Here is a 9104-nt window from a genome sequence, read left to right on the forward strand (position 1 = left end):
GTTTCCTTCTTTCTGCAGTAATTGAATTCGTGGTGACGTCATTATCGTTCTTTTGATCTGTCACTCGAGAAATATCTTTATAATTTTAAAGTGTAAATGAATTTCGTGAGAATTTTGATAAGAGATGCCTCGGCATGGTCATTGGACTCTAAATCCTAATGTCGCAGGTTCGAACTTCGGTTGCACCAAACATGGTCGCCCTTTCAGCCATGGAGGCGTTATGATATGACTCTCAAACCAACTCTTCGTTGATAACAGAATAGTCCAAGTGTAGGCTGTGGGTTAATAATCCATTTCGTAATACTTTTAGACTTTTATGGTGACAGCTTGTTAATACACTTAGAGAACAACTTTATTTTATTTAGACGAAATATATGTAGCATCAAACTAAATAGATATTTTCATATACTTTACAAAGGGTTGTCGAAAATCGGCTCGTTGGTCTAGGGGTATGATTCTCGCTTTGGGAGCGAGAGGTCCTGGGTTTAAATCCCGGACGAGCCCTTTTCTCTCACTTTCAGTGATACTTCTGAGCAGTGAAAAAGGTGTATTATTCTAACACTATTTTATATCCATATACCAAGATTAGTTGTGTTTGTCATGCATAAATTTATATATTTGCAGAAGTGTAAAGTTTTCATTACACCGCGAGGGGAACCATAGAATTTCCTAAAATCTCCTTTCCCTAAACTGCTGAATTCACCAGCTTCAAAAATGGGCTCTTACGTGAATAAAACTCATCGCTCTAAATATCGTTCGTAACATCAATACCTCTCGTGGATTCAGCAGATACCTCGATCTAGCATTGCTCTAAGACAACACACACACCCGTTCCTAACATGATTGAAGAAATTAAAGTCGCATTACAGCGACGATGATAATGAACTGAAAAATGTAAAATAATAACACATAAATGTCTGTGTGTCACGTGTGTAAAAGCAGCCCTGTGAAACAGTTGTTCAAGACCGCTTACGTGTCACAGCATCCCTGTAATACATTTGTTCAAGGCAATCTGTGTGCCCTTTAAAATACTAGTTCAATACTGTCTCTGTGTCACGTACTTTAACGCAACCCTGCAAATACAATGTCAGAATATCATTCATTTATATTAAAATGCAAAATAATTTATTGTGGTTAAATTATTTATCAAAATGAATATAACATAACATAAACAAAAACTAATATATTAATCCAACTACATCAAGATGAGAAAGTAACAACTAATTCCATTTTGTTAATTTGGAAATTGTTGTATCTTCAATATGTAAATTCACCTTGTCATTCGCCATGATTCAGATCTCATTAACCTCTGTAATATTTAAGGTGTATTAGATCTGGCCGATATAAATATACTTATGATGCCATTTCTTTATAGTACACTTTCAAACTTAACTGTGAAAGCCACGACGCTGCCTCTTTAAAGCGGAAACACAAACACGTGTTTAGTCAAATTAATTAATATTAACAAAAGGAGAAAATTTCATTCAAACTACCACACTTTAACCAATAATATATTTCCATATCTTACGAAATTCTTCAAAAATTCCAATCGCTGAATTTCCATAAAGAAACAGCGATAGAAGAAAAAAAAGAGTTGCACAAAAAAAAAGTGATCGTTACAGCTTCAAAACGTCAAACACTTCTTGCACTGTACATCGTAATATTACAAGACTCAGATATGTTCATTACGTATATTTGACGAATGAACTAAATCATTATTCGGTATTGTTAGTACGTCGCACAAAGTTAGGCGTTTGTAGAAGGATCTCGAGAAGTATTTTCACGATTTTGTGTATGTATTTACTGTTGTAGGATTTATGAACATTTGTTAAAGCAACATAGTGTTTCTTTCCATTAATGGATCTTTAATTATGTATCTTATTTTTTACAATTAAAATGAAAATTCTTTATTTGTCAGTTTAAGAGTGTGTTTTTCTTGCAGCAAAACCACATGTAGCCGTTTCCATCACGGAGTATGAAATCCCTGATTTTAGGGTTGTCATTCCGAAGCGTTACAGCTGTCCGAGTTGAATGAAGTTGGGTGTATTAGCAATGTAAAAATAAATATTAAGAGTTAAAACTCCACTTATGATAACAATGACGAAGAAGGTGCATCAGGAATCATACGTAATTCAAAAGAGAAACTTATTTCTAATAAACGAGCAGGTATGAAGATGACATTCGAAGAACTACTACCTTTACAGGTTAGTGGCACTTTTACGCTCTTAAATATATGTTACGTGACAAAGAGAACATAATTCTAACTATTTATCACCGTCTGTATCATAATACGAAGCAGTTTCTTCAAGACTTATTTCCTCACAAATATTATCTCTGACCTACGTAAACAACCAACAGTTTCACGATTGATAACTCTCGAGGAGAAAATTAATAAATTACGTATTATAGGGCCTCATGTCTTTATCAAAAACACCTTTAAAAAAAAGGGAAAACTCTGACGGAAGTCAAGTCCAAATGTTATGTTATCAATATAGGCTTCGAATGTTAGCGGATTTTTTTGTGTTTTTGGTTTGGGACGTTCTGGAATCATTCAATTTGAAACTAGAAAGCTTTATTGCAGTCTTTCATATCAGCATCTAAATGTCGAAATGATATATACCGAATATGATTTAGTTCATTCCTCAAATATACGTAATGAACATATCTGAGTCTTGTAATATTACGATGTACAGTGCAAGAAGTGTTTGACGTTTTGAAGCTGTAACGATCACTTTTTTTTTTGTGCAACTCTTTTTTTTCTTCTATCGCTGTTTCTTTATGGAAATTCAGCGATTGGAATTTTTGAAGAATTTCGTAAGATATGGAAATATATTATTGGTTAAAGTGTGGTAGTTTGAATGAAATTTTCTCCTTTTGTTAATATTAATTAACTTGACTAAACACGTGTTTCTGTTTCCGCTTTAAAGAGGCAGCGTCGTGGCTTTCACAGTTAAGTTTGAAAGTGTACTATAAAGAAATGGCATCATAAGTATATTTATATCGGCCAGATCTAATACACCTTAAATATTACAGAGGTTAATGAGATCTGAATCATGGCGAATGACAAGGTGAATGTACATATTGAAGATACAACAATTTCCAAATTAACAAAATGGAATTAGTTGTTACTTTCTCATCTTGATGTAGTTGGATTAATATATTAGTTTTTGTTTATGTTATGTTATATTCATTTTGATAAATAATTTAACCACAATAAATTATTTTGCATTTTAATATAAATGAATGATATTCTGACATTGTATTTGCAGGGTTGCCTTAAAGAACGTGACACAAAGACAGTATTGAACTAGTATTTTAAAGGGCCGCTATGGCATACGTGGCACACAGATTGCCTTAAACAAATGTATTACAGGGATGCTGTGACACGTAAACGGTCTTAAACAACTGTTTCACAGGGCTGCTTTTACACACGTGACACACAGACATTTATGTGTTATTATTTTACATTTTTTCAGTTCATTATCATCGTCGCTGTAATGTGACTTTAATTTCTTCAATCATGTTAGGAACGGGTGTGTGTGTTGTCTTAGAGCAATGCTAGATCGAGGTATCTGCTGAATCCACGAGAGGTATTGATGTTACGAACGATATTTAGAGCAATGAGTTTTTATTCACGTAATAGCTCATTTTTGAAGCTGGTGAATTCAGCAGTTTAGGGGAAGGAGATTTTAGGAAATTCTAAGGTTCCCCTGGCGGTGTAATGAAAACTTTACACTTCTGCAAATATATAAATTTATGCATGACAAACACAACTAATCTTGGTATATGGATATAAAATAGTGTTAGAATAATACACCTTTTTCACTGCTCAGAAGTATCACTGAAAGTGAGAGAAAACAGTTCGTCCGGGATTTTAACCCGGAACCTCTCGCACCCAAAGCGAGAATCATACCCCTAGACCAACGAGCCGATTTTCGACAACCCTTTGAAAAGTATATGAAAATATCTATTTAGTTTGATGCTACATATATTTCGTCTAAATAAAATAAAGTTGTTCTCTAAGTGTATTAACAAGCTGTCACCATAAAAACTCTAAAAGTACTACGAAATGGATTATTACCCACAGACAAAACTTGGACTATTCTGTTATCAACGAATAGTTGGTTTGAGAGTCATATCATAACGCCTCCATGGCTGAAAGGTCGACCATGTTTGGTGCAACCGAAGTTCGAACCTGCGACATCAGGATTTAGAGTCCAATGACCATGCCGAGGCATCTCTTTTCAAAATTCTCACGAAATTCATTTACACTTTAAAATTATAAAGATATTTCTCGAGGTACAGATCAAAAGAACGATAATGACGTCACCATTAATTCAATTACTGCAGCAAGAAGGAAACAGTCTTAGAATACGATTTGCATATTAGAAATTACACATATTTTACATTATTAGAGGAATAAAACCTCAGGCTGAAAATCGCATCCCTGGAATGTGACATGCAGTTTTAGAAACGTTCAAAAAGTGCCTCGTACCATGGTGGAATATATCGTTTCGACATTTAGATGCTGATATGAAAGACTGCAATAAAGCTTTCTAGTTTCAAATTGAATGATTCCAGAACGTCCCAAACCAAAAACACAAAAAAATCCGCTAACATTCGAAGCCTATATTGATAACAGAACATTTGGACTTGACTTCCGTCAGAGTTTTCCCTTTTTTTTAAAGGTGTTTTTGATAAAGAAATGAGGCCCTATAATACGTAATTTATTAATTTTCTCCTCGAGAGTTATCAATCGTGAAACTGTTGGTTGTTTACGTAGGTCAGAGATAATATTTGTGAGGAAATAAGTCTTGAAGAAACTGCTTCGTATTATGATACAGACGGCGATAAATAGTTAGAATTATGTTCTCTTTGTCACGTAACATATATTTAAGAGCGTAAAAGTGCCACTAACCTGTAAAAGTAGTAGTTCTTCGAATGTCATCTTCATACCTGCTCGTTTATTAGAAATAAGTTTCTCTTTTGAATTACGTATGATTCCTGATGCTCCTTTTTCGTCATTGTTATCATGAGAGCAGATTTAACTCTTAATATTTATTTTTACATTGCTAATACACCCAACTTCATTCAACTCGGACAGCTGTAACGCTTCGAAATAACAACCCTAAAATCAGGGGTTTCATACTTCTTGATGGAAACGCCTACATGTGGTTTTGCTACAAGAAAAACACACTCTTAAACTGACAAATAAAGAATTTTAATTTTAATGGTAAAAATAAGACACACATAATTAAAGATCCATTAATGGAAAGAAACACTATGTTGCTTTAACAAATGTTCATAAATCCTACAACAGTAAATACATACACAAAATCGTGAAAATACTTCTCGAGATCCTTTTACAATAGCCTAACTTTGCGCGACGTACTTACAATACCGAATAATGATTTAGTTCATTCGTCAAATACACGTAATGAACATATCTGAGTCTTGTAATATTACGATGTACAGTGCAAGAAGAGTTTGACGTTTAGTAGCTGTAACGATCACTTTTTTTTTTTCAAAACTCTTTTTTTTTTCTATCGCTGTTTCTCTATGGAAATTCAGCGATTGGGATTTTTGAAGAATTTCGTAAAATATGGAAATATGTTATTGGTTAAAGTGTGGTTGTTTTAATGAAATTTTCTCCTTTTGTTAACATTAATTAATTTGACTAAACACGTGTTTGTGTTTCCGCTTTAAAGAGGCAGCGTCATTGCTTTAACAGTGAAGTTTGAAAGTGTATTATAAAGAAATGGCATCACAAGTATATTTATATCAGCCAGATCTAATACACCTTAAATATTATAGAGGTTAATGAGATCTGAATCAGTGCGAATGACAAGGTGAATGTATATTTTGAAGTACACAACAATTTCCAAATTAACAAAATGGAATTAGTTGTTACTATCTCATCTTGTTGTAGTTGGATTAATATATTAGAGTTTGTTTATGTTATGTTATATTCATTTTGATAAATAATTTAACCACAATAAATTATTTTGCATTTTAATATAAATGAATGATATTCTGACATTGTACTTGCAGGATTGCTTTAAAGTACGTGACACAGAGACAGTATTGAACTAGTATTTTACAGGGCCACAATAGCATACGTGGCACACAGATTGCCTTGAACAAATGTATTACAGGGATGCTGTGACACGTTAGCGGCCTTTAACTACTATTTCATAGGGTTGCTTTTACACACGTGACACACAGAAATTCATGTGTTATTATTCTACATTTTTCAGTTTATTATCATCGTCGCTGTAATGCGACTTCAATTTCTTCAATCATGTTAGGAACGGGTGTGTGTGTTGTCTTAGAGCAATGCTAGATTGAGGTATCTGCTGAATCCACCGAGAGGTATTGATGTTACGAACGATATATAGAGCGATGAGTTTTTATTCACGTAAGAGCCCATTTTTGAAGCTGGTGAATTCAGCAGTTTAGGGTAAGGAGATTTTAGGTAATTCTAATGTTTCCCTCGCGGTGTAATGAAACTTTACACTTATGCAAATATATAAATTCATGCATGACAAACACAACTAATCTTGGTATATGGATATAAAATAGTGTTAGAATAATACACCTTTTTCACTGCTCAGAAGTATCACGGAAAGTGAAAGAAAAGGGCTCGTCCGGGATTTGAATCCGGGAACTTTCGCACCCAATGCGAGAATCATACCCATAGACCAACGAGCCGATTTTCGATAACCCTTTGTAAAGTATATGAAAATATCTATTTAGTTTGATTCTACATATATTTCGTCTAAATAAAATAAAGTTGTTCTCTAAGTGTATTAACAAGCTGTCACCTTAAAAACTCTAAAAGTATTACGAAATGGATCATTACCCACAGCGTACACTTGGGCTTTTCTGTTATCAACGAAGTGTTGGTTTTAGAGTCATATTATAACGCCTCCATGGCTGAAAGGGCGACCATGTTTGGTGCAACCGAAGTTCGAACCTGCGACATTTGGATTTAGAGTCCAATGACCATGCCGAGGAATCTCTTATGAAAATTCTCACGAAATTCATTTACACTTTAAAATTATAAAGGTATTTCTTGAGTGACAGATAAAAAGAACGATAATGACGTCACCACGAAATCAATTACTGCAGCAAGAAGGAAACAGTCTTGGAATAAGATTTGCATATTAGAAATTAGACATATTTTACATTATTAGAGGAATAAAACCTCATGTTGAAAATCACATCCCTGGAATGTGACATGTAGTTTTAGAAACGTTCAAAAGTGCCTCGTACCATGGTGGAATATATCGTTTCGACATTTAGATGCTGATATGAAAGACTGCAATAAAGCTTTCTAGTTTCAAATTGAATGATTCCAGAACGTCCCAAACCAAAAACACAAAAAAAATCCGCTAACATTCGAAGCCTATATTGAGAACAGAACCTTTGGCCTTGACTTCCGTCAGAGTTTTTCCTTTCTTTTAAAGGTGTTTTTGATAAAGAAATGGGGCCCTATAATACGTAATTTATTGATTTTCTCTTTCTAGAGTTATTAATCGTGAAACTGTTGGTTGTTTACGTAGGTCAGAGATAAAATTTGTGAGGAAATAAGGCTTGAAGAAACTGCTTCGTATTATGATACAGACGGCGATAAATAGTTAGAATTATGTTCTCTTTGTCACGTGACATATATTTAAGAACGTAAAAGTGCCACTAACATATAAAAGTAGTAGTTCTTCGAATGTCATCTTCATACCTGCTCGTTTATTAGAAATAAGTTTCTCTTTTGAATTACGTATGATTCCTGATGCACCTTTTTCGTCATTGTTATCATGAGTGGAGTTTTAACTCTTAGTATTTATTTTTACATTGCTACTAGACCCAACTTCATTGAACTGGGACAGCTGTAACGCTTTGGAATGACAACCCTAAAATCAGGGGTTTCATACTCCTTGATGGAAACGGCTCCATGTGGTTTTGCTACAAGAAAAACATACTCTTAAACTGACAAATAAAGAAATTTCATTTTAATGGTAAAAAATAAGACACATATAATTAAAGATCCATTAAAGAAAAGAAACACTATGTTGCATTAACAAATGTTCATAAATCATACAACAGTAAATACATACACAAAATCGTGAAAATACTTCTCGAGATCCTTTTACAATAGCCTAACTTTGTGCGACGTACTTACAATACCGAATAATGATTTAGTTCATTCGTCAAATATACGTAATGAACATATCTGAGTCTTGTAATATTACGATGTACAGTGCAAGAAGAGTTTGACGTTTTGTAGCTGTAACGATCACTTTTTTTTTTTCAAAACTCTTTTTTTTTTCTATCGCTGTTTCTCTATGGAAATTCAGCGATTGGGATTTTTGAAGAATTTCGTAAAATATGGAAATATATTAGTGGTTGTTTTAATGAAATTTTCTCCTTTTGTTAACATTAATTAATTTGACTAAACACGTGTTTGTGTTTCCGCTTTAAAGAGGCAGCGTCATTGCTTTAACAGTTAAGTTTGAAAGTGTATTATAAAGAAATGGCATCACAAGTATATTTATATCAACCAGATCTAATACACCTTAAATATTATAGAGGTTAATGAGATCTGAATCAGGGCGAATGACAAGGTGAATGTATATTTTGAAGTACACAACAATTTCCAAATTAACAAAATGGAATTAGTTGTTACTATCTCATCTTGATGTAGTTGGATTAATATATTAGAGTTTGTTTATGTTATGTTATATTAATTTTGATAAATAATTTAACCACAATAAATTATTTTGCATTTTAATATAAATGAATGATATTCTGACATTGTACTTGCAGGATTGCTTTAAAGTACGTGACCCAGAGACAGTATTGAACTAGTATTTTACAGGGCCGCTATAGCATACGTGGTACACAGATTGCCTTGAACAAATGTATTACAGGGATGCTGTGACACGTTAGCGGCCTTGAACTACTATTTCATAGGGTTTCTTTTACACACGTGACACACAGACATTTATGTGTTATTATTTTACATTTTTTCAGTTCATTATCATCGTCGCTGTAATGCGACTTTAATTTCTTCAATCATGTTAGGAACGGGTGTGTGTGTTGTCTTA

At 33.5% G+C, this 9104-nt stretch overlaps 1 non-coding gene across 1 annotated transcript; it reads left to right on the plus strand.

Annotated features, from left to right (window-relative positions):
* Window positions 1-432: 432 nt before the first annotated feature.
* On the plus strand, window positions 433-504 carry TRNAP-UGG (transfer RNA proline (anticodon UGG)). Its single transcript has one exon. It is a non-coding gene; the product is annotated as a tRNA-Pro (tRNA).
* Window positions 505-9104: the final 8600 nt, after the last annotated feature.

This window comes from Tachypleus tridentatus, chromosome 1, assembly GCF_004210375.1.
Source record: "Tachypleus tridentatus isolate NWPU-2018 chromosome 1, ASM421037v1, whole genome shotgun sequence".
Lineage (NCBI taxonomy): Eukaryota > Metazoa > Arthropoda > Merostomata > Xiphosura > Limulidae > Tachypleus > Tachypleus tridentatus.